Genomic DNA, 27836 nt, shown 5'->3' with positions numbered 1-27836 from the left:
AAAGGGGGGATTACCATTGTATATCTCAATTATTTTTAGTTGGCTGTGGTCAACATTGCTATACACAATATATTTTTGACAACTTATGTTTACTGATACTTTTTAAGTCAAGTATATTAGTGGGCAATGATAATTTGTTGCCTTTTTTTTTAGATTTAAAAGTTTGTCGTTTCCATTTATTAGGTAAAATTTGTCGAAAAAGATTCTTCACATTATAAAATTATGTGATGTATATTAAAAATAACAACACATTTGTTGATTTTTTTATTTATTTTGTAGATATATCATTATGGTATACAAAATAAGTTTTCCTGATAAATACATTGACTTATGACGATGTTGCTCTTTTTGTTGATTTCATACCCCATACCTTCATTTTGTAGAAATCCGAGAAGGGGGTAGGTTTACTAAAATGTAAAGTATTTCTAAATCTGTGGTTAGAAGTGTTTGATATTGCACAAAAGATACTCTTATTGGCAACACAATCGGAAAATACCAAGATGAGATAGATCCTGATACATGTGCATTACACTCCCTCTACCTTAAACAAATAGCTAACTGTTAAAACATAGCACGTCCGGCATGTCCTTAACATCCAGAGAATTTAGCTCCAACTCGAATGTTTCGTCAGAGAAACTACGCCACACGATATACGTCATCGTTTGTGCATTCAGTTGCATGACAAATACAAGTACGGAAAGCCAGTACAACACTGTGCAACGATACAGGGGACACTCTTCGGTGTAATATATATAAGAAATAGTTAATTATGTGGTTTACTATTTCTTATTTATTTAATGCCGTTATGTATAGTATTTCAAAAGATATATTTTGACAAGTACACAGCTGGTATAGTTTATATACCTATCATATTTTCTGAGTTTTTTATACTATTAACTTGCAATAAAAATTACAACTTCAAGTCCGCGGAAGAGGAAGGGGTGCATTCATGTAATGTAATGTGTTATTGCGTTAGCTTAAACAACAATACTTGTCGATTATATACACTCAAAAGTCAGGTACATTAAAAACCGATTATATGTAAAAATGAATGACACTTTGATCAAAATATGCTTTCGAAATATTCGCATTTTCTATAAACTCATGCATTTCGGAAGGCCGGTGAAACGAAAATAAGAACAATTGAACCCCATATACATTTAAAGAAGATACATGTGTTTAATCTCCGATATTAATTTGTTTTATGATAGTAAACAGTTGCCAAAACGGAGCAATGGATTACAACAAACATTAAACTGAAAACAAAAAAAAACTAAATTTGGGTAGCGCGTTAGAACAAATGCAAACCAATTTCTGATTAAACACAATTAATGCTCAATAACCTTTCAATTAGCCCAGTAGTAATCACTAAAACACACTTGTAAATATATATCTACCTCATTGCGTCGTCATGAAAATTAAAGGCAACGCAAGAGGATAATTCACCGATTTGATTGTCGTGTACTAATTAAATGTGTATGCTGCGCCAGAGCAACCGAAGTACAACTTTGTGATTTAAGATGAAATGCAATAACAGCATTTATCAGCGTATTCACTTTTGGTCAACAACATTTTAGAACCAACCGCCCCATGTTACTCTAATCATCACATTGTTATGAATCTCTGTAATACGTGGTAAACTGGTCCATTGCTAGCTGGAGGGTATATGTATAATAATCATATTCTATATAATCAAAATCGAAGGTGTATTTAATTCTAGGTGCCAATACAGACAATATTTAAACACTAACAAGTTCTTGCAAAGCGGCTTTTATGTTGCCCTTAATTTCGAAACAATTCATGAATGTGTCAGCTTTCATGTAAAAGATTGTTAAGTGGTCCCTATAAAAAATCAAATAATGACTCTGTAGGAAATCTTTCTCTGTGGTATAACGGTTTCTATTTGCTATAAACGATAGAGTGTGTCTTCTTGCGTTTAAATACAAATCCATAGGTCAACATATTTGAGTTATCGTTGGTATTTTAACTGGTGTTACAATTTATTCTTTTTAAGGTGGACGTAAGCTTGGTGTGTAAGGTTCAGAAATCACGTTCACTCAATAATGCTTTTCAAATTTCGAAAAAAAAACAAAAAAACTTCCGATTATTGTTTTGTTGAATGCAATTATTTAACATTGTAATTGTCATTGGCGTTATTGATATAATTAAATGTGTTATATCCCATACCACCATGAATTTATAAGTGAGATTTATTAAGATTAGGATGAAAATAACAAGCAAACGAACAGCAAATAAACAATATATCCAAAGTGTTAAGGTCTGGGTATTTCAGTACAGCAATTTATACGTCAAGCTATTGCTATTCTATGTTTTTAATAGATGTAACAGTATTTTGTTATGTGAATAGTTTTTATTTAGTGACTTTTGTTTGAACATGAAATAATGTCAATCTTTGACATTATCATAAACAGCTATATGTAGAGAAACAATTACAAATTTAGCATGTTTCACCAAGATTGTTTTACCAAATCACTTGATATAGACACATTTGAAAATATGTGGCGAATAATGTGATATTTCAAATTTTAAAGTAATGGTATAAATCTGTTATAAATATGATTAACCGTTAGTTTTCATAAGAAAAAGTGACTCGTAAGAAGTTATCTTGAAAATATATTGGACATGATTGAATCTGGGTCACTTGCGTTTAAAACTAAGTTATCTGGTCAAATCGCAGGAAAACCTTTTAAACAATCTACAGGCCACATTAGCCACTTAATGAAACATTGTAAGATTGGCTATTTAGACAATATCTTGGCCAAGCTGGCATCTAGATATCATTTGATCAACATTAGGTCACTAGGTATTCCTTGAAAAAAGTGGTAACCTATTAAGGCCACACTTTAAACTTATATTAAAAACATCTAGACCCAGTTAAAATTTGGAGCACAAAGGCTAAATAGCCAGGTAATCAGGTACAACTTTATTCAAACCTTGTAAACCCTATAGAAGCAATATTAATGAGTTAGGTGTTTTGAAACTTTGCCGGAATGTTTATTTTGAGAACATACACGCAATGTTTGAATGTGGGTCATGTTTGTTTAACGGTATATACAAAGGTCAAATCATAGAAAAATCTTGTAAGCACTCAAGAAGCCACATATCTTACTTTCAACCTATCTATGAAAGCTCAATTGCATAGAAAGCTTAAGGCTTATTTGAAACGCTCTAGAGTGCGTTGCCTGGTACTAGAACCAGCACTGTATGTCTATGGAGAGATCATAAGAACGCTCTCCAAGTGTGGATCGAAACATTGAACTTCCGGTTGCTGGGCGAACACCACATTTACTACACCAGGCAACTTAATCTTAATGAAACTTGATCAGAATTTTCATTCAAGCAATATTTGATAATGTTTTGAGTTTAAATCTACGCTACAGGCGTCAAGGAACATGGTCAATAAATCAAATCTTACAAAACCGTGTTACCACTGTAGGGACAACATGTATGATTCAATCATTTAGATTTTGTCAGATGTTTTATTTGAACAATACTTTACGTCTAGCGCGATTTCTGCATCAACCGCAGTCCCACCGTGGACAATTTTTCGTACGCGTTGACAATCACCTCGGTCTGAGCCTGGTCCCATCGTGAAAGATCCCAGTGACAGTGGGTGAGCACCGCGGATGTTATTGGGAAATAATATCACGGTGGAACACCGCGATCGCGGTGGACCACCGCGACAACGGTAGTTCGCGGTGATTACAGGTAAATATATAGTTATTGCCTGAAGTTTTACTTAATGTTTATTTAAGGAATTGATTTTGTTAACATTTTGAAAATACTTTCTCGTTTGTGTACATATAGCTTGCAAATCATTACATATAAACATGTTTAATGGACATGTAATTTGATATCAGACTATTTAGTTATTTTTGGTTTCTATTATTACCTGTATTGATTCGAATATGCATTCGAGTTGTCGGCAGTGAGTATTGAATTCAGTGATATTTTAATGAAAACAAATCAGTTGTTATGTTGTCGAGTGACTATGTATATACATGTTTTATTAAGTAACAAGTTCAATATGTCACATACTCTAAAGAAAAACGTAATCGAATGAATATTGTGAAAAATATTGATGTATTACATTGTTCACATTTTTACACATGTATCAAAATTAGTGTATTGTGTTGGCGAATGACCATTTGTATACATTAAATGTACATAGTTTTTGTTTATATGATACAAATAAAAATCTCATGATTTTGATAAATCATGTACATTGTTAGTTTTACTTTTTGTATTACAATACAATAATTCATTAGATTTGCAAAAACATGTATGTACACTATAAATTTGATATGCCGGCGTTGAGAAAGATGCTTATAACTGAGCTATTGAAAATATGCATAGAATTAAAACTGCATAGCAAAACTAAGCACAGTTTGGTGATATTTAATTGATTGCATACATGCATCCCTATGACTCAAGAGTCTGTCGAGATGTGGGGGATGGAAGATGATAGACTCACATGGACGGATTTTATGGAATCGACAAGACTGCCACATCGACTACGAATACAACACCAGAAAACAGTGACCTGCTCATTCGGAAAGGTCTGCAAGAACAAACACGGTCTGCGAATACACCAATAAAATATAGATGTGAACGTTTGTAGCCTCGAACAAAGCGCTTTGTCGCTTTGACAAGTGAGACGCAGGAGTACCCTAGTCAGGAGTCAACCCAAAGTACTTAGGAACTCTCCGTCTCCGGGATCCAGAGATGGATGAAGATGACCCGCTTATGGAGCTACTTGAGCTCTACCGCAGTCTGGAAACACGACAGGAAGATGTTCTGGACAGACCACGCCTAGACCCGGCCACTCGACACAAGAAACCATGGATCAAGTGGCCCATTGCATCCGATAAGAAACTGTGGAAACTGCTAGACGAGAACCTCGCGCCTATCTAGAAGTATCCATGCAAGGACCAGCGAACCGGAGACTTTAAACCCTCACCACAATAGTCTACATAGTAGCGATTTGGACTAGAAGAAGCAAAGGTACGCAAGGAGCCTCCGAGACCCTCCAGACAGAAAACTCGCATTGAGAGTCTGAGACAGGAGATCCAACAGTTGCAGCAACGATACAAGGTGCGTTCATCGTTGGAACCTCTCCTGGAATCCCACCTTCCCTCCAACTAAGGAGGGATACATCTCATACTCAGCTGAAATCTCTGCGCACAGCGGAAAGTACAAGGAGGAAGGCACGGGAGCTTACCCATACAAGTTTGCGCGTAACCTAATGGACAAGGAGTGGTCAGGAGTCCTCGAAAACCCAGTGGAAGAGGTAGAAAGATACCACCACGAGACGCATTCCGACGCCAGTAGAAATGATGCACTTGGAAGCTGTGGTCGCATAGAACCAACAGCACATTCAGAGGTTAAACTCATTAATGCAGAGCAAACACTGGCAGAAGTAAAGGACGCCATCAAGAAGGCAAGATATGGTTCTGCTGCTGGACCTAACGAAATCCCGTACACAGTATGGATGCAAGGCGAAATACTAGCAGCCTGGAAGGAAGCAGAATGACTTTTCACACCTAAGGAAAAGAACTCCAACAGCATCGACCAGTTCCGGGCCATTTCACTACTAAAAGTGGAAGGGAAGATTGTTTTTGCTTTCCTCGCCAGAAGACTTACGACCTACCTCACAACCAACCAGTGCATCAACACCTCTGTGCAGAAGGGAGGCGTTCCCGGCTTCTCAGTCTGTGTAGACCACACCAGTGCGATCACCCAACAAAGCAAAAGCAAGTAAAAAGGACCTCACAGTCGTCTGGCTGGACCTCGCGAATGCATATGGTTCCACCCCTCACCAGTTGATCTACACAGTCCTCCAACATTACCATCAGCGAGTACCCAGAAAATCATCACGAGTTACCTGGATGCTATCAAACTCTGGTTCTCCGTAGATGACGAGCTGACGGACTGGCAGAAGTTGGAGAAAGGAAATGTCTCTGGATGAACAGTTTGTGTAGACTCTTCATCATGGGAATGAACTTTCTGATTAATGTCAGAGAGACACGCGGACCAAAGACGGAATCAGGAATCTATCAGCCATCCAGTCGAGGCCTCATGGATGACTTCACTCTCACCACTACTCCCCATGTACGGGCGAGATGGATGTTGACTGCCCTGGCAGATGTCGCTTCATGGGCCAGGATGAAATTCAAGGAAGGAAAGTCCAGATCTCTGATCATCAAGAATGGAAAACCGACAGATAGATTCACCCTCCAAGCACAGAACGAGGAGATACACAAACATACATATATAGACAAACTAAAACAAATACTATATGTACAGGTCTGTTATGTTTAAATGGATGTGATTATCGAATTCTCCATCTTTAATTTGGGTATCATTTTTTCCATAATTAAAAAAAGTAAACAACCATTGTATTCTTATTATAATACGGGAAATGAACAATAAAAATAAATACATGTATTTAAAACTCATATTTGTAATATGATGTACTTTAATAATTGTGTATCGTGTAAATAAAAAAATTAGTCATCGCTGTTAAAACGTCCGTATTTTCCGAAAAACATATTCTGGATAGAAGCTGAAATTAACTGTTAAACAAATTAAAAAAAGTTCAATTTGACGTTATGACTCGTTTAATTTACCGCGATATCTTATCAACATTTCTTATCGAGACTACACATATTCTATAAACATGTTCATTGTATTACACATTGATTTAGATTTCCATCAATCGAAGCGAATATGTGTATGCTTTACTTTATGATATGAATATTAAAATTGTGAAAAATATCGATTTACATATTATAAGTTAATCAATAGTGATCATCATGTTAAGGTTCCTTCGTAAACGTTGTTTACATTAGGGTCGAAATTAACTTGTTATAAACAAGGCACGAGTAAACAAAAAGTCACTTGTCAGCATGAAAATGATCTTATCGCATGACCATGATATTAACATATCACTGAATTGAATATTTACTGCCGATTTCTCGAATTAACACATGCATTCTAAGAAAATCATGTTACAATAGAAACAGCAAATCACTATAATAGTCTGCTATCAAATAACACGCAAGATATTTTAATGAAATTGGTGGCGAGCTAAAGATGTACATGAGTGAACAAGTATTATCGAAATGCTAACACAAATGTTAATTGAAACAACAATCAAAGTTCACGCAGAAGCAATTTAAACAAAACGTGAAGCATGAAACGCAATCTATACTCACGCTCGATTTAAGACATGTCAAATGATTCTGTAAACAGGGTAAATATACTATAAACAGGTGGAACAAAGGATTATTTTAATATGGATAATTAAATACACATGACAATTTTTAAATGTACATGTTTATTTACATGAACCTGTAATTCACCGCAAAATACCGAGGCCGCGGTGGTCCACCGTGATCCTGGTAGTCCACCGTGATCGCGGTGGTTTACCGCGAGATTTATTTCCCGATAACGCCCGCGCTCGAGTTCTTATCTATGGAAGGGAATATCTGCCAGTGCATTCATGTTGCCAAATGACAATTACATTTTGCTAAATGACAATTGCATTTGCTTTATTTTATTTGTTACAAAATAACTGCGTCTTTCTTGCGTCTTTATGCTTGTTTCTATCAGTTAGTGAAATATTGCTTGCATACATCGTGTTAATGTTTACTCGATTTATGTTAATCATGTATTATTGCGAGTAAATGACAAATGAATTATGTTTGTTAAATTGTTTTTGTGGCTGAAATTTTATCATTTCAATACTTAGTAATGCTAGAAGACATATTGAGTGTAAGTGCTTCTAAGCGAAATGAATAAGCACAAGGCAGTTGCTCACATGAAGTAAGCCGAATGCCGAATGCATTTAGACGAACGCATTAGTAATACTGAATTCATATACGACGGAGAACCAGAGTTTTCTGTAGTTTTCGGTAGTTTTCGTAAAAGGTTAACATTAAGAACGGTGTTGAATTGTATATCTACCAGATGAATTACGCTACCGCGTCGTTTCGAACGTATTTTCAACTGTTCTTATTTTGGTAAAGTGTACTTGTATATTGCACTTGTTTATTAGGTAAATTGCATACGATTGTTATCCCCATTTCGAACGTTGAGTTCTCATTTGGTTTAAGATTAAGGTCTATTTTAAGTGAATGGACGTAATATTGTTTTCATTTACACGTCAAACGTACCACTGGCAAAACGTCTCATAGTATCATTGTGACGAAGGTGAGTTACGATGATCAAAACGTCTAACTGTTAGCTTGCTTGAATTAACTATTAATGTGATACTGTTTGTATCGCATCTCTTCGTAACACTGTCTTTATGTTACAGTTGTCTACTGCTGTAGCTCAGTAGTCTTTAGTGTTATGGGTTTCTGTGGTTGAAATTGGGTTCGAAGCTTGTCTAACGGCAGGTTAAAGTTAACACACTGCAGATATATATTTTAATAATATATATTAATGAATAGCAAGAATGCTGGCCATCTATGCATCAAACATCAAAGGCGTATCATCATCGATTCATTGTTATTCGTATCCATTCCTGACAACAATGTAAAAAATGTAAACATAAATAACAATGGCGGCGACGGATGCAATAACTACTTGAAATATAGGTCACACAGGTAAATCAATCTAACTTACAGGTTACAAGCATACACTACAATATGGAACTGGCTCAAAACATACAGAAACATAAAACAATGTTACTGAGGCAAGTTGGTACGCAATTACCTGCAGGTATATATTTAAATAATATATATTTATGAATAGCAAGAATGCTGGTCATCTATGCGTACAATATCAAGGCATATCATCATCGATTGACATTATATACATACCGTTGGACAGCGCTAGAGGGGCATTAGCATTACAGAGGAGAGTGGACAGGTCAAGATAAATCTAGATGTTAGTTTACCTGATACATTATCCTACATATTGCTACGGTTTACGTCTACCTACGCCTACGTACGTCTACGAATAATACTAACTAGATGGTCGGACCTTAACTGCATATATCATGTGATGTTAGGTAGCACAAAACCATTTCAAGCATTTATATATATTTTTATAAACGATTCAAGTATCGACCTTTAACATATTTCTCTCATCCGAAGAAATGGCGTCATCGACATCTATGTACAAATGTACACAGATATGAATCATATGACAATAGCAATAAACAATCAAACTTGCATACATCAAATGAAACCTTAACATCCAGGTATCAATACAAAACAGTACTGCAGTGTCAAATGTCTACAAACATATACCTCTATACTATAACTACAATCAAACTAATGCGTGGCTATAATACTACAGCTACATTAATCAATATTTACAATCACACAAACACCATTACTCTACGATACAATTCCAATCTAATCTGAAACTGACAAGCTAGAAATACGCTATTTCATTTGACAATACTGCAAGATACTATCTATAAGATACAGTACACATACATAAGTCAAAATGTGCATACAAGTAAATGTTACAAAACTGACAAAAATCAGTTCAACAATGTTCTGTACTGTTCTAATATCCTCCAAAGATAATCACATATAATGCACCATCAGTTTCTTGCACTAACTGCTGATCCTCTCTGCTGGCCAACAACACAATCACCACAGGTAATCAATCTGCTTGGTTCCCGCTGTCATGACGTCCTACGTGGTAACAACCCTGTTTCACCAGACTGTCTTCTATGTGGAGCTCCGTATCTCGGTGCACCTGACTAGAAGAAGAAGAATCAGAAGAGTATGGTCACTAACACAAACTGCTTCGGAGTCACCGAAATCTATGACTTGTTCATCTGACTCAATATCCGAATGTGCTCCGCTGGACGTGGTACTTCCAATTACTTTAATGGGCAGACTGATAAATGGTAGAAGATGGTTTCTGTGTAGAAGCCGTTTTCTTCCTTGACCATCTTCCTTCTGCACTTCGAAGACAGGAAGGTCTAGATCCGAATGAGCGAGAATCACATAAGGCCTCTCTTCACATATGTTAGCCAACTTGTGCTTTCCCTTCAAACAGACGTTTCTCACAAGTAAACGATTGCCAAGTAGTAGCTTACATTCCCATACTTTCCGATCAGAGCATTTATTGTCCTTGTGTCTACTTCTGAGTGCAGCATCGTTAGCTTTACTTTATGCCACCGAGAGTACCTTCTCCAGCTTCTGCATGTAATAAGTCGGTGACGTCCCGCTGCAGTGCTGTCGTTCGAGCCCCAAGAACGCATCAAAAGCCAACCGAGGTGGACGACTAAACATGAGTTGATAAGGTGAGTAGCCTGTGCGTTCATATCGCGTCGCATTGTAGGCGTGGACAAGGCTCGGTACGAATGACTTCCAGTCCTTCTCCTTCTCATCTGAAAGGGTTCCAAGCATCTGAAGAAGAGTATGGTTGTATATCTCCACCTGACCGTTCCCTTGGGCATGGCAAGGTATCGTCCTTGACCATGTGATCCCTGTGATCTTGCACAGCCTCTGTTTCACTGTGGACAGACACTTTTGGACTCTGTCGCTGTGGAGTCTAACGAAGAGACCGTAGCGCATGAAGAAGTGGTCGTATTGTTCTTAGTGTGTATGGCCTGACCAAAACGTGTGAAATTTCCATGATGACTATTACATTCTCATGCCTGCCCACCCTTAGATGGCTCAAGCGATAGGTAGTTAATGGACACCAATTCCATCGGCGCAGAATAAGTGATGTTCACTAACCCAGTCGCTACAGTCGAAGCCACCGGTCACAATGACTCACCCACAACGCAATGCCAGCGTCCATACCCGGTCAATAGAACCGCTCCTTGAGTACGCTAAGCATCCTACCCCGTCCTTGATGTCCCATGTCGTCATGTAACGCCTTGAATACGATCTCTCTTGCAGATCTTGGAAAGGCTACTTGATGCACTGGCTCTCTTCGGAGATGTCCTGTGGTACAACACTGCATCCTTCAAAGGCAGGTGCTTCCATTTCCTGAGGTAATTCCATGCCTCTACAGAGTAGTTCTGCATCTGAACCTGGTTAGCTCGTGTACCCAGAGAAACACAAGTCTTCACTGTCGAAATGGTGGGACCCACATTCTGCCCTTTGATCCAATCCCACAGTGCATGTGTTTTAATGGCGTACGCAGAGAGATATTTAGCTACGTTATCCTCATCGTCCAAGTCGTCGATGGCATCTTTACCTATAGCATAGGACGAAGAACAATGTCTGACACAGAGCAGTGCTTTCATTACATCGCTATCAACCTGTTTAAAGTCATCTGGCTTGACTTCACTGCGGCTTCTCTGACAAGACAAAGAATCTGCATCAGTGTTCTTCCTACTAATGCAATAGCTGATGTCGTAGTTGTAGTTCGCTAAGGCAGCTTCCCAGCGGTGACCAGTTGCATCGAGATTGGCAGTCCTCTTGGCATAGACGAGTAGATTGTTGTCAGTAAGCACCTCTAACTTCGCTCCGTACAGGTAGTCATGGAATTTTTTCGTCACTGTCCATTTAAGTGCAAAAAAGTCCACTCTACTTGAATGGTAGTTCCGTTTAGAGGGCTTAAGACTGCTGGGTTTCTCTGTGCCGTCCTGTTGCTTCTGTAGTAAGACTGCTCCAAATTCACTGATAGATGTATCAGTATGCAATATGAAAGCCTTGGAGTAATCCGCGTATGCCAATACTGGTGCTGAGGTGAGCTTCTCAATGATGGTCTCAAACGCGGATTCACCACATACTTGAAAATAAGGTGATGGTTCCTGTTTTCTCAGTCATTGGTCCACCAAGCAAGTCATTGAGGGGCCGTGCAATCCTGGCACATCCTGGGACAAACTTTCGGAAATAGCCTGCGAATTCGAGGAAACTCTGTGCCTCCTTAGCACTAGTTGGGACAGGCCATTGGCGAACCATATCTTTCTTGGATGGGTTGGTTTGGATGTCGTCCTTGGACACAACGTAGGTGACTTCGCTTTGGAGGATCTCACATTTTGAAGCCTTAAGCTTATGGTTCTTGAGTCGACTGAACACAGCTTCCAGACGTTCCAAATGTTGTGCAAACGACGAGAAGATAATGATTTCGTCCAGATATATGAGGCATTTTTGAGATTCATTATGCCCATGCAACGCTCCATCAACCTTTCAAAGATCGCCGGTGTATTGCATAGACCAAATGGCATCCGATTGCACTCAAAGAAGCCAAGATTGCCGACCTGGAATGCAGTCTTCACTGTATCATCATCCGCCAACTCCACTTGCCAGTATCCCGCTTTCAAGTCGAGGTTCGTGAAATATTGTGAGCCAGAAAGAAGATGGAGTGTGTCATCGATCCCGGGAACTCCGTACGCATCCTTGTGTGTTCGACAGTTAAGCCTATTGTAGTCAATACAGAATCGTATTGATCCATCTTTCTTCCGGACAATCACGACATTTGACGAGAACCAACTGTGTGATGGACGAATAGCTCCCATTTACAACATCTCTTGCAGGTGTTCGCGGACCTCGTTAAACAGAGCTGGTGGAATCCTCCTTTACGGATCTTTTAATGGACGTTTGCCTTCCAGTTTGTTTTCATGTTTAACCAGATCCGTGTTTCTCAGATCCTAAGGATCTCGTGAAAACGCATCTTTCCACCTGTAGCACAGGTCTTGCAGTTGTCTCTGCTGATCAGGATCTAAATGTTCTATCTTGATGTTGAGATTTCCAATCAATTCTTGTTTCTGATCCTAACTGACAGGCTCGTTGGGTTCTCTTTAAATTCTATCAGAATTCTCCCCAGGTTCCCAGTTTCGTAGCACCTTTACCTCTTGTAGTTTACACAAGACAGACTCAGGCAGAATCTTCACCGGTTTAGCCGGCATGTTGAAAATCTTTACCGGTACTCTTGATGATTTACCCGGTTTACAATCTCAAGTTCGGCTGGATACATTTCCAGATGGATCCGTTATTACAGAATCCACTGTATCGGAAGTCCTGACTGACCCTGACAATACAATTGATTTTAATGGTTGTATGCTAAGTTCCTTATCATTTGTACAGCGGACTGTTCCAATCGGCTTTCTGTGATCGATAAAAGAAACAGTTGTTCTCAAACCAGTCCTCAAGTTTTCTTTAGCGGACTGTGGTATGAAAATTGAATCCAACAATAAGAATTGTAGTCTGTATTCGGAACAACAAGTACAGGTACAAGTATATCTTACCTGAAAACTCCTGGTTCATTGACAACTGCCTCGATATAACCAATATATGGTAAACTATTTCCATCTACACCTTGGACTATGGATTCTTCAATGGTGTGTATTTCGGGTAACGGGTCTATTTGATTATACCAAACTTCACTTATTGTGGTAATTATAGATCATGTGTCAACCAGGCAAGGTTATTGTTTTCCATTTATAATTACTTCGATCTGAATAGAATGTCCGATCAATCTGTCAAATATATTAATCTTTGGTGGAGGTCTTCTCTCTAACTTCTCCGGCCCCCTTTCATGAAGAACTTCTCTTGTTTAAATCATCTACAGGCTTCTAATTCTCACTCTTAGCTCCTTTTCGGACTTAGCACTTCCTCTTCCTCTACCGCTACTGCTTCTGCCTCTACCATACCCTCGGCCTCTAACATGTCTGTAGTCATTATCTCTATTTTCTGAAGTAGTTGCTTTTCTCTTGTATTCTTCGTTTTCTTTCTGGAGTGCATCTATCTTTTTTTCCAACTGCTCCATCTTCTGTGTAAGCAGTTTCATCAGTTCTTCACCTTTTTCAACAGAAGAACTGATAACAGACTGTCGAGCTTTGTACGACGGCTACTCTTCACTTGTCTCTTTCTTCTCTCTTAGCTCTTACTTTCTTCCGTAAATCTGCATAGCTAGTGTCTGTCTCCAAGTGCACTGTAGTTGCATTCTTCAATTCTTCATTCTGAAGACCTCTCCAAATTTCTTTTTCAGCATATCCTCTTTCTCGTTTGCATTTACTGCAGTCTTTCACCTTACTTGTAAAATAATCTCTTCTAGCCTGAGACCCCACTCAACTATCGACTCGGCCTCCTTCTGCTCCGCCAAAAAGAGGTGGGACAATATAATAGCTCTGCTTGCTATGTTTCCAAATTCATCTTTTAGTTTCATTTCTATAATATCCACCGAAGCATTAGAACCAAGGTGAAGCATGATTCGGTTCGCTTGTCCTTTAAAGGCATTCGATATAGCCTGCACCACTACCATCTCAGAATATATTGCCTTTATACATTCCACTTCTTACTTCCACTCTTCAAAAGTGGCTTAATTTGAGGTACTGGCTCGATACATGAAAATGATGTCAAATTCAAATTGCTATTTAGATCTTTCGACTTCTCACGTCCTTTCTATCTTCCATGCTTCTTTACTTTTTCATCTGAACTTTCTACATCTTTCATTTCAGTAGCCTCTTTCAGATTCTTGACCTCCATATCTTTACCTTGGTGTGTATCTACTTCTTTACTAAAGGCACCATCTATTTTTACGTTCTTCTCTGGTGTGACTTCTTTCAAGAAGGTCATATTCATGTCCTTTGGACTTTCAGTTCTGCTTTCCTGCTCCTGGAAAGAGTAATCATGCTGGTGTAAAAACGTATGTCTATCTCTTAAAACCTCTTCTTGTTTTTTCTGTTGAATATTTAGGTGAAGGAATTTCGTTTGCAATTCTTTCTTTAGTCTCTCTATATTTATTTCTTTGTCTAACAATTCCTGTTCTTTACGCTTATGTTTCATTTCCATCTCCTGTAGTTTTTCATTTTTTCATTTATTCTTTTCTCTGTATCTCTCATATACAGATGTATTTCTGACTCTTTTTCATTCATCTTTCTTTCCTTCACTTTGTATTCCTGCTGTTATTTATTATATTGACCATAGCTTTCTCAAAATCTTGTAGCTACCTCTCTTTCGCTTGCATATATTGGTCCCTATTCATTAATAACCTCTCTCTGTCCTGAAGCGTAACCTCTTTTTCATCTAACGCTTTCTTCCAATTGTGTTCTACATCTTTTCTTCTAACGCGACTATCCTGAGATATAACCTCATTTTTCTCCTACTATTTCCTCCAATTGTGTTCTACTTTTAATTGTTACATTTCTTTGTACCATGCTCTTCTGGTTGTCACTTTCAGCCTCATCTGTAGTGCTGAACATACTACTTGACAAACCCTGTAGTCTATCTCTCACGCTCCGAAACACGCTCTTATTTCTGTTCTGTTTATTCAAAGTATTAATTTTATTTGTTTTTTTTTACTAATTAATCATCAATGTGGCATAGAAATTAATATATAATCAAAATTGAAAGCAATGTGAGAAAATAAGTATTCACGGTTACCTCATTTACGAACTAAAATTAGTATGTTTTTCGCAATTTAATGGTTTCTCATTCTCATTTCAAATGTTTATATTTCTGATACTGTTTTTTACTAGTATCAATATATGTTGCCCATCTTACTTATATTTCTGTATATTAAGTACGAAATGAATTTGAATAGGTACCAATGGACCAGAAACAGGTATAAGTTGAGCAAAATGGGTTTTAGTTGGCCACAGTACGGTCTAAACAGTTACCTAACAGGTGTCTTCAAACAGACACATTTAGACTTAAATGGTAGATCGATCTTGTTTGTCTTTGAATATATAATTTGTAGCTCAGTGACTAAGTTAATGTTTACGGTTTTAACTCAAGGGTCTTTGGCTCGATCTTTACATGCGGCGATATTTTTTTTGCCATGGGAGTTTCCTCTGGCAATACTTCAGAGCCCTAGCCTAGTACTGGTGAAACCCAGAAAGCATCAATAAGTGAATCGTTGCCTTAATTTTAGTTAAATACATCATACGAACATACACATCAAGATAGTAGTAGATGTAGAATAATGGGGGGATGAAGATTTACCCATAAAGATTGTACTTAGATTACCAAAGCAGAAAAGATCATATTTCTGTGAAAAACGTATAGAAACTTATATCAGCAAGTGTAATCTTACTACGTAACAGTTGTTATCTCTCAAATTTATCATTATACCACATACTATTGACTTCTCTTTGTAAATAAAACATAATGTACATGAATCCATTTGCAGATATGAGCAAACAACAAAGAGCTGCTTCTCTTTTAAGGCATTCAGCAGATTTGTTGAATGTCAACACAAGTGACAGGAGTACACAATACCAACACCTGCACAAGTAACCTCTGTCATTAGCACTAGTGCTGCAAAGGCAATCTTCGCATCCGACAGTAAAAGTAAAAGAAGGAGGCATAGAAATGCAAATACAGGAACTGTGGCAGTGCCAGAACTGGACTATTATATCCAAGTGTACATCTAATCAAGTAGGCATCACTTAAGAGGCCTTTGCTAGATATTGCCGAACTACAGTCAATTCCACACTCATTCTTTTTTAATGTAAAGATTTCTATTGTTTCATAATATGCATGCATAAACATCTTATTTTACTGTGCAAACTTAAAGAAGTCATGTATTATTGAATACTTCCTGATTATTGTTTACAAGAATTTCCTGTACTTTCAATTTGTTCTGGAAACCCTCTACATAATTAATGATGAAGAAAAATGCGTTGGGCAGCTAACTCTTAAAAGGTTAATGGTTTGAGTTCCATAGTTGGGTAATATTTCAAACACTTTTGAATTAAAAAAAATAAATTCCCAAGTGTACCAGCCGTTCTTCCAATTCGGTAAGTTAATCGATGAAATACAGAAAATCAGATTCCACAACACGGCACTTACAAGTAGTGTATACACAAAAAAAATTTGCGTATCGAGTCAAGTTCAAACTGCAAAGGCTATACCTGTAACTCGGCTGGTGTTAGTTATAGACTTAAAATGTTTTGCCCTTAAATCCAAGGTCAATAACTATAATAAAGTAACTGTTATACAATTGCACATACTTAACGTTTCTTAATAAGGCCCAAGGACATTTGATACGCCAAGCTAAATATTAAATGATTTCAACCTTAACAATACAAATGTGTTGCATTTATTCCCCTGCTGTAAATGCAAGTCCCTGGTTATAACTAATGACCATCTGTTGAAGGAGCTAGACGAGACCCGGGAGAGACCTCAGCACAGAGATGAATCGAAATAACTGGAGCTACAGGCTGCTGACGAAAAGCCTTGAGGAACCAGTCTAAATGTTCGGTTTATCAGAATAGAGTGTGTTATGTGTTTTATTGCTAAAGCTTTTTGCTACTCTGAATCCAATATCCGAAGTGGTATTTTATTAAGATTGAGAAAAAATAAGGCCAATCTTAATAATAAATATTCTATTAAGTAGAACATATTGAACTGTTTTTTCAATCATATAGCAATGTGTTGTTTGCCATTGGAGCATTTAGCATGCTTAAACTCAACATAATATTAGAGAAATTCATTTATTTTACATTATTCTACTTATCTTGCGATGATTTTACAAGCATCTTGTTCACAAATCTTGTCGATTGGTAAGCAGATATGTTATTGCTAAATTTCAATGGTCAAGTATTTAAGAAAAAATGTCTTGCCTTTCTATAATGTTTTGCTGACATTTTGACATAAGTTATTTGTGTTTGCAGTTGACAGCCTAGGTTAAGTATACCTGGTATTCCGTCAAATTAAGCCCCGTTCTTGGGAAAATGGCTTGATGATCATGCGTGAAGTGTCGTCCCAGATTAGCTTATGTTGTCCACGCATGCTTATCTGGGACAACTCTTCCGGCTTAGACTGGACTTTTTTAAATTCTTTTTTTAAACAAAAAATCTCATAAAACCAGAAAGTGTCTTTCCTATTTAGCCTGTGCGGACCGTACAATTTAATCTGTGACAACTTTAAAAACATGCATTAAACCCTATTATCATAGAGCAAGAGTCAATTGTATTTATTTCCTTTCAATATTCATATGCCCTTTATTTTAGGTACATACTGATTCTAAATGCCTATTTGTTGTAAGTTGAATATTAATTCATAACCAAAAAGTGTCATAAGATCTTTGTTAAAACAGGGCCCTGAATTCTAGCATTTAATGAGGTTATGTGCTTTTCCACACTTATTTTATGTCTTATATAAGTAAAAGGTGAACAGTAGCAATAATATAATTTGCTACCAAAAATGTTTTTCATCTTTTTGCTTCTTTTACATGAAATAAGTTAGGATGTGTAAACAACGTTTGGCAAATAAGATGACATGTATTAATTTCTTTGTGGTTTTATTGCATTTATTTTACACGATTTATATGACCATGATGAAGTATATGTAATTAACAAATATAAATCAGTTTATTTATCGTGCATGCGGGCATTTACATATAACCAGACAGTAGTGCAATCACACATGTATATGTAGGGTTTAACTTATATTTCACCTGTATATATATTGTTTTGAAAACAATTGTATGATCATGGTAAAGTTGCATATGTCTAGGCATAAGCTGTATGTGTGGGATACACTAAGAAAACAAACTTTGTTTCCAGATGATGTTTATGTAATGTGTGTCTCATCTTAATATTTATTTAACCAGAATGCCACGTAATACATATTTTTTCAAATAAAATTGTAAAAAAGGTTATTCAGTGTTAAGATTATGTTGACACGCTATTTTATGATGGATGACTTCATCTACAGTAATTGCAAGACACACAGCAACAATGTAATTGAGCCTCGGTCTGGGAAAATTGGTATTAATGCATGTGTGTCAAGTCTTAATCAGGGCTTATCAGTGATGAACTTTCCTTCTTAATGGAATTTTTAAATAAAAGTCTTTGGAGGAAAGTGTTGTCTCTGATAAGCCTGTGCTGACGGTACAGGATAATCTGAGACAACATTTTCAGCACATGCAAGTCACATTTTCCCAGAGCCAGACCAAAATGTGAAAGCAATGCCCTTTAAATTAAATAATATATCAAACGAAAAGCAGCAAAAGTGGTTATCAATTTATTACAAATCTCATAATTATTCAAATACACAAGATGTATTCATTATTTACAACAAGATGCAATTATGTTTCTAAAACAACAAGACAATTGGCATTCCATATAAAAGCTATACACCCTAGATGATAAATTAAACTGGTAATTATTATAAACAATACCATACTAAAGAAGCACATACAGTTCTCACTATTTCATTCATAGCAAATCAATTGAAATTAACGAACAACTATCGTGGAAACAACATGTTTACTTTTGAATTTTAGCGGACACAGTAATGTAAAGCTCTGTCTTAAAATGCACGTTTTTTAGTCATCAAGATAGAAAATTACGGTACCTCTTAGACTCTTACAAAATATTTTGGTACATTCAAAATAAACACAAACTCATACTGATATAAAAACCGGTGACACGCGTCTGATGTCTTGCTGAAACACCCTGTCTATTGTGTGAAAAATACATCAACATATTATTTTATCATAAGACATTTCTGGCTGAACAAAAGCTTGTTATAACAAAAAACATATTTCACCAGGTAAACATAATATGTAAAGTTATATCTAAGAAAAGCTTGTTTTTTTGTTACAAAATCATTACCTGTAAATATACAAATCTTGTATAATCTATCTAAAAATTGATTTTAAAATCATTTTCATAATTTCTTATATCATTAATTTACACAAGTATTGTAATACACGTTCATTTATGTATTTACCTGATTTTTAGTATATACATTTAGGAAATAATAAAAGTACATAATGATGTTATGTATCATGTTTTCTGCTTGTGCTAATACTGCAATAATTTAAAAGCAGAAGAGAAATCTTTTCCACCAAACCCGTGATTAGTCATGATGCGGTACATCTAATGAGAAAGAGACTCATATGGTGTGGTTGACTTCACTGCCGTCACTGCGTTTTGAGCAAGACCCAGGTCTTATAATGTTGAAATTAATGTTTATGAGCATTGTCGTGTAAAATGAGTCTTAGAATCAACAGATGCGACCAGAAAAGCTGCAGACCAGCCTGTGCATCTGCCTTTCTTCCATAAAGTCACACAAGGTTTCGTGGTCTCATAAGCGGACATTATGACTTCTTATCAGAATGTTCGGATGGCAGAGGCATATCTGCAGCACTGCGTTGATATGTCCTAAGACCCATTTTTGCATGAGCTTCTGAAGTAAATTTCTCCTTTAGGCATGTTTTAAGTGATCAAAATCTCAAAGATAACCTGCTTGTATATATTTTGTTTATAATTTGTTTGAAAGCTGGTAAAAAAGCACCTGTGCATTCTCGCCATAATACAACTATAAAAGGGAAAAAAACACTACAAGTACATTCAAAATCAGATGCACTAATAGTAGAGGAATCGTTCGTAAAATGATGCATTTTAACATTATTGTTTTCATTAGAAAAGCTGGGTGCGGATTTTCTGCTATTACAGTGGTATATTGAATGCTTACTATAGTGACCAGAGATCTTCACACAATTGCGCATTGTCATGATACAAACCTCATAAACTTTAAAAACAAACACACATACAAGATATTCACTCACCTTGCTCATAAAGGGTGTCCCGAATCCACCGTTGTAGTGATTGCTGGATGGAACACCCTAAATGACACCAGGGCATTGGTTAAACAATTCAGGAGATCAGCATCGCCCTGAACGCATGTTTAGATCCTTGGTAAGCAAGATTGGGAACAGCCTGGACCTGCAACAAACACAGCAGATGTATGTTTTTTTATGGCATTCACACTTACGCGAGAACATGCCTAATTTACTCATCTCTTCAAAGTCTTTAAGTCATGTTAAAAGTCGAAGAAACAATTCTTGACTGATTTACTCACTTTATGCACTTGTTCAAATTTAAACATGTGGTATAGTTCCTCATTTGTTCAGTCTAAAATAACAAATGAACTGAGTATACTCCGCACAATTGAAACCATAAGCTTAAAACGTACGCTTCTTGACAGTTGGAATACTTAGAATGACGAATAAGCCATCAATTATTTAATTTCACATAATTAGCCAGCGAATTGTCACATAAGCTGTCAAAACTTAAACTTATCAATAAATAAATTAGCCTCATTATGGGAAAACACAGATTAATGCACGTGCGTAATGTCTTCACAGATTAGCCTGTGCAGTCTACAGGGTGACTTTTCAGCTTGTATGGTATTTTTGTTTAAAGGAAGTCTTTTCTAACAAAAATTCATTAGGCGGAAAGTGTCGTTTCTGATTAGCGTCATTAATCTGGGACAACACTTTGCGCATTTGACCCTTTTTCCCATAACAATATAAATTGTTGGCAATAACAAAGTGATATGTTACTGCATGATCAAATTTTGAATATTGCATTTATAGATTTAATTTTTGACTATTACGTCTGGCAATTATTATAAATTAATATAAATTGGTGTGTATTCAAAAACCAAAGTATTAAAGAGAAATGATACAGATTATCCAAAAGTCAAAGAATCGAATCCCGGTCAGGGCAGTGGTTTTTTTCAGAGACACTTTCCATGTTTCAAACCCAACTAGAGGTTAACTTGTATGAAACCCAGAGGGTAACCCGTGTATCTGTGCTTGACACAGAGCACGATAAAGAACCAAGAAGGTTTACACATTTCATAGAAAGAGCTAGGGTATCGCACCCTGATATCCATTTGTGAATCTAATTTATATATGCCATTTTATTTTGATCTTAATATATATCTGTGCTACATACTGGTAGCTGTCTGTAATAATGGAAAAGAGGTGTCGGAAGTAATTAGAGATAAATATGCTGTCCCCGCTCTTCACGGGACTCGAACCAATAATTTTCGTATCCCTAGGCTATATCCCTGGACAACCGTCCTACCTAAATAATTGATTTAGTTGTTCAGGCGTGGGGCCTTCCTCTTTCACTAGTGAGCCGGAAATCGCAATAGAAATGAACTACTGACTACGGTTGACGCGATGTAAAATTCAAACCAAATCAAATTCCATTCAATACATGTTACAACAAAGACACGTTAAGCTTTTAAGTTCCTGTTATAGCGTAAATAAACCACAAAAAGTAGAACATATCTGGGCATAATTTTGTCAAATCGATTTAACAAAATACAACATGAATAAGTTGTCGGGAGTGGGATTTTAAACATTCCAAGCAAAACAATAGGCATCATGTAGACGGGTAAGTTTGTTTCTAGCTCACCGCGTTTTACGGATGATTCAGAAGAAAGTCGATATATCACAATAGATACAGGAGATTTTGATTTTGTCTGGAGTGATCTCCTGGCAATAGAAATTTGCGCTAGAATTAGATTTGTTAATACTGGTTACGTGAACTGTTTTATAATGGCGGTGTATGCAAAACCGAAGACTAAATCAGAAACGCACTAACAATCGACTTAAGAAGTGATATAGATCCACGAAGATATTAACAGCTTGTTAAATTCAGTAGCAACATAGCCAAATGCACAAAGTTAAACTAAGAACGCCATTCGAATTAGCATTTATACAAATTCCAAAAGTTTAACGCCAGTTGTCAATAACACACATGGAGAAAAGATATTTATGAAGAATTTTTAAACCGATATGTGACAATTGGATTAAGTGCTTGCACAGCAAATGCACTTTGGCAAAAGGCAACTAACATGTATCAGAAAGCATTTGACAGTAGTTAAAATAAGGATGTCATTTAAAGCCGACCGAGTTGATATTTCTCACAACAACTTGGTTCTTTCAACTGACCAGAATTGATAAGTATTCGTCAGATACATTCTAAATCATAACTCTTCCATACTGATTTTCGCAACAATTGTGTTAACAAATGCCAAAAGCATCAAAACTACGAAACCTAATCATGTACATAACGGAATCCTCAAGACTATTACATGTATTAACCTGTGACTTATACACGCGTTGGGTCACGTGAGCGCCAATTTCACGTGATTTCCATCTCCGCGTTTTTCAAAACAAAGAAGAACTACTAAATCACAGGTGTTGGGCGCGTGGCTAAGTCACCTAAACACTATCAATATGTCATAAAACCACATGTTTGATCATTTTGACAAAAAAAGTTCTGTGATATATATATATATATATATATATATATATATATATATATATATATATATATATATATATATATATATATATATATATATATATATATATATATATATATATATACATATATATATATATATAGTTATATAAGTAAAATGTAATAATCCAGATTGTGAATATTATATAATAAAAGTAAAAACACGTGTCTGGGATTTTAAATATATATTGATTTAGCCAACGCGTTTCGCATAGCTCATCAGGGCATAATACAATATATTACAACGTCAAAATGTCATGGAGATAACGTCATATCAATTATGACGTCATAACGTCAATAAATATTAAATTTAATTTAATTTGGGTTTAAATACATGTATAAAATGTTGTTCTTTTGCTAACCTAGCTGAAATATTGTTCGAAAATAGCTTATAAAATGGAAATATTTTAAATTTTGGTTCATTATGTGAACATTCATCTAAATGTTAACTTTAAGGCATCTGTCTTGTTGAGGGGTCTCGCATTTGTTGTTCATGGACAGATCGCCCATTTCTAAGTTTATCGCCAGTTTGGCCTATATAATATTGTTTGCATCCATTGCATACTAATACATAAATCACATTTTGTATATCACATGACATATTAGTTTTTATTTTGAACATTTTGCCATTAAAATCAAAAGAATTCCCTTCAATAATATAACCACACAGGGCGCATCTAGGGTCATTACATTTGGATACTCTTGGTTCTTGAGATGAAAAGTAAGATTTGGTTAACAGACGTTTTAAATTAGGTGGCTGTCGCTTACATTTTATTATCTTCTGATTTGAAATTATTTTATTCATAACCGGGTCTGTTTGTAAAATGTCAATGTTGTTTTTTAATACGCCAAACAGTTCTTTATTTTTTGGATTTTGTGTTGAAATAAATGGAATTATATTACTCTTGTCTTTTTGTGTTGATTTTGAAAGTAATTCATGTTTAAGGATGGAAAGTGCTTTTTTAATACCTGTATTTATAAGAGATTGTGGATATTTTCTTTGAATAAGGGAATGCTTAAGTTCATTTAAACGTTTTAGTTTAAGTTTAGCATTCGAAACTATGGTGCAGATCCGTTTCGCTAAAGTGAAAGGAATATTTATCTTTGTGTGTTTATTATGACACGAGGTAAAATTAAGACATTGTTTAGAATCAGTTTCTTTGTAATATATATCAGTATTAATTTCAGTATTGTTTTTTATAATCAATATATCAAGAAATGGTAACTCGAGTGTGCTTGTTTGCATTGTAAACTTGATATCCGAATGTAAGTTGTTTAAAATAGTATAAAAGTTTTGAAGTTCATGGGGAAATTTTGTCCAGAAAATAAAGCAATCGTCTAGAAATCTTTTCCAAAATGTTTTATAAAAGAAAGAAATTCATCATTATAAATTGATCCAATTCTTGCATATAGTTTTTGTTCTAAAAATCCAACTACCAATGAAGCGTATGTTGGCGCGAATTAAGTACCCATTGCAGTCCCTTTAGATTGGTTGTAGTACTTATCATAAAAATTGAAGTTATTATTTTCAAGTATTATTTTTATGCCTTCTTTCATAAACCGTTGCGAAAACCTTTCATTATCTGGATATTTTTGAAGCCAATAATCAATAGCTTCTAAACCAAGAGTATGCGGTATATTAGAATATAAATTAATTACATCAAATGATACTAATGTACTTGACTCTGGAACTTGTGAAGGTATATGTTTTAGGAAATCTATGTTATTTGTTATATTGCTATTGACATATTTTACAAACGGTTTTAACAAGATATCCAATAAAGAACTTTAACGACTTGTTTCACAGTTAGTTCCAGCGACTATTGGGCGAAAGTTTAAATCGTCTGGATCCATTAACTCTATATATTCTGAATTGCTATGTTTAATTGCATCCTGAATGATTTTACTTTTATGAATTTTTGGAAGACCATAAAATAGACTTGTTTTCCATTCGAATTTTACTAAGAAATCATTTTCCTGTTTAGTTAGTTTATTATTTTCCTTTAGTAAATTGCGTATTTTTGAAAGTGTTATTTGACTACCATTATCAGGGATTTGTTTATACTATTCAACGTCATCTAACCCAAATAAAATTTAATTTAATATTTATTGACGTTATGACGTCATGATTGATATGACGTTATCTCCATGACATTTTGAAGTTGTAATATATTGTATTATGCCCTGATGAGCTATGCGAAACGCGTTGGCTAAATCAATATATATTTAAAATCCCAGACACGTGTTTTTACTTTTATTATATATATATATATATACAATGTAGGTATCTCTTGACACAGGAAAATCACCTACATCAAAATGATTAAGCCATTATGTGCCTAAATGGCGGTCGATTTTCGTAAACTATGTACCATTTTGTTAGGAAATGTTGCCTCGTGACGAAAAATGACCACGAACGGCTACTTACAAACATAAACTACAAGAAAACATATTTCGAACTCGTAGAAATGCCAGGTCGGCTCTCGTCTGACCGAACGTTCACTGCCGATTTTTAAAAGAGTAAAACTTTTTTTTATTTGCCGTAGCTTTCGACCTCTCGGCCTTCTTCAGCGGCATTTATTTGTGAAGCATAGCATGTTAAGTGGAAGTGACGTTATATTATTGAACGTTACATTGCGCGCCAATTGTATTAGTCTTTTGTGTTGAGTCCATATGGTTTGAACGTCCTCATTTTACGCTTCCAAAGTTGTTCAATGGTCTTTCGGTACTCGTTTGATCCATTTAATTGTTCTAGTCCCATGACCCGGATGTCCGCGACGCTGTGGCCGTTTGTGTAAAAGTGCTCGGCAACCGGGTCTTTGTGTCGAAACCGTATCGGGGACAGGTTAAGGAGATGTCGTAGGTACAAGGTATCTCCCGTTTCCCCTACGTATACAAAGGTTTAACAGCGTTCGCAGTGCAAAACGCAGATATGCTTCACAAATTAATGCCGCTGAAGAAGACCGTGAGGTCGAAAGCTACGGCGAATTTAATCAAAGCGTTTTACATTAAATATTATTATATCAGAACTTTTTTGTCAACATGATGAAAATGTTGTTTATTACATATTGAAAGTGTTTAAGTGACTTGGCAACGCGCCCAACACCTGTGCTCCGAGTCTGTTCATTTATTTGTATTATTCATGCGAGTCCATGCCTCAAGCGAATCACGTGGTGTGTTAATTTCGATCATTTCTGTCCATGGACAGAAATTGAAAAGCCCTATCTATGTACTGATTTATGGCATTTCTAGACCGATTTTGACCAAATTTTTTGCACATCTGACATAAATACCATCACATTTTGACTCATAATCACTTTATTGCGACATATAACAAAATGGGAAAATATGCCAACATCAACTCGGCCGGCGTTTACCGCATGCATGTTCTATATTGAAATAAGAATGTCATTTTACAGCTTGCACGTGCAGGCGGATATACCCTTCCATACTATTAACATGTTTGATCGAGCCTGTCAACGCAATTTTCCACGGCGAAATTACTGCATCCCACGGTGTTACACGGTGTATCGCGTTGACGAAAGTACTTTCCACGCTGGGTTGAATCACGGTGATGCGCGGCGGAAGGCAGAAATCGCGCTAGACGTAGTGTGTCTAGGCTAAGCTGAAATCTATGCAACATTCGTCGAAAAGCCTTGTTACCACTCCAATCTTGCTGAAATTTAGATTATGCTGGAGATTATTTAAGATAATGTCGTATCTGGATAATATTCGTTGCAAATTATGTCAGTAGATACAATGCCATTCACTGTCCAGAGGCTTTATTTATGACTTAAACATGATGAAACTTAATCTGAATGTCTTGACAATTTATAGTAGGATTACTTGTGTGGGGTAACTCTTAGTGGTTGCAGTTTCAAGTTAGCCGTGAAACAATTTTATAATGTCTGTCTCATACATAATTTATAATGACAATTTTAAATGTCTGTCTCAGACATAACTTTGTAAAATATGAATACTATTTTAAATAACATCATGAAGGTTCAAGGATCAATTAGCTGCAAAACAACTTTTTTTTGTTCTGTAACTTAATCATTAATCAATCTAAACCACATATGGAAGCCATGACGAGACGACATTTTGTATTGTTTTAACCGTCTTTTAACATAAACTTGCAATGTCACACTAACGGCCATAAGTAAAATTGGCCACACAACAGCCTATAAATACCTTTCTCAACTTCGCAATATAATGACGGATTTTAAAGAAACGTTGCAACACGCCTATTAATATTCTCCGATTACCGTGTATCGAGCGGTTAAGAACACAAATAAACGAATTTCTATACTAATGCGAACAATGCAGCAAGAAACGATTTTCCTTCAAATAGTTATTTAATTGTTGTTAAATCCGTGGCAAAATTGTTTATTTACAGCGTGATTAACCTAGCAAAGCCAATAGTTCCATACACATCCCAAATAATATATACTACGCGCGTTGATTAACTTGAATCGATAATTCACATCCAAAAAGAGAGCACACAATTGCAATCGGTTTTAAGGTTGGGACAAGTAAGTAAAAATGGGTCATTACCGAGAGGCCACAACTGATCTATGACTGTTTTAAAACAAGAAAAAATCAGTGCCCGATTTAGATTTTATTACATAGTTCAATAAAAATTAATTTCAGAAGACTTGTAATAGTTTAACGTTAATGTTACCAATGTGTCAGACCAGGGCCTTGATTTTGAAATTTAGGACATGCATGGTCAGATGATGTCATTAAAGATTATACATTTTTTCAAACACATACAAATGTAAACATGTATTTGTAACTAATGTAGATGCTATAAATAGTAAAATGCACA

At 36.0% G+C, this 27836-nt stretch overlaps 1 protein-coding gene and 1 long non-coding RNA gene across 3 annotated transcripts in view; both read left to right on the top strand.

Moving 5' to 3' along the window:
• Nucleotides 1-27836, top strand: part of LOC127878123 (uncharacterized) — a 103401-nt gene that overhangs the window by 39557 nt on the left and 36008 nt on the right. The gene's annotated exons all lie outside the window — the stretch shown is intronic.
• Nucleotides 8520-18555, top strand: LOC127878124 (uncharacterized). Its single transcript, XR_008048744.1, has 2 exons — nucleotides 8520-16328; nucleotides 17050-18555. It is a non-coding gene; the product is annotated as an uncharacterized LOC127878124 (long non-coding RNA).

This window comes from Dreissena polymorpha, chromosome 4, assembly GCF_020536995.1.
Source record: "Dreissena polymorpha isolate Duluth1 chromosome 4, UMN_Dpol_1.0, whole genome shotgun sequence".
NCBI lineage: Eukaryota > Metazoa > Mollusca > Bivalvia > Myida > Dreissenidae > Dreissena > Dreissena polymorpha.
The sequence above is the reverse complement of the archived record's forward strand: the minus strand, read 5'-3'. Positions and strand labels throughout refer to the sequence as shown.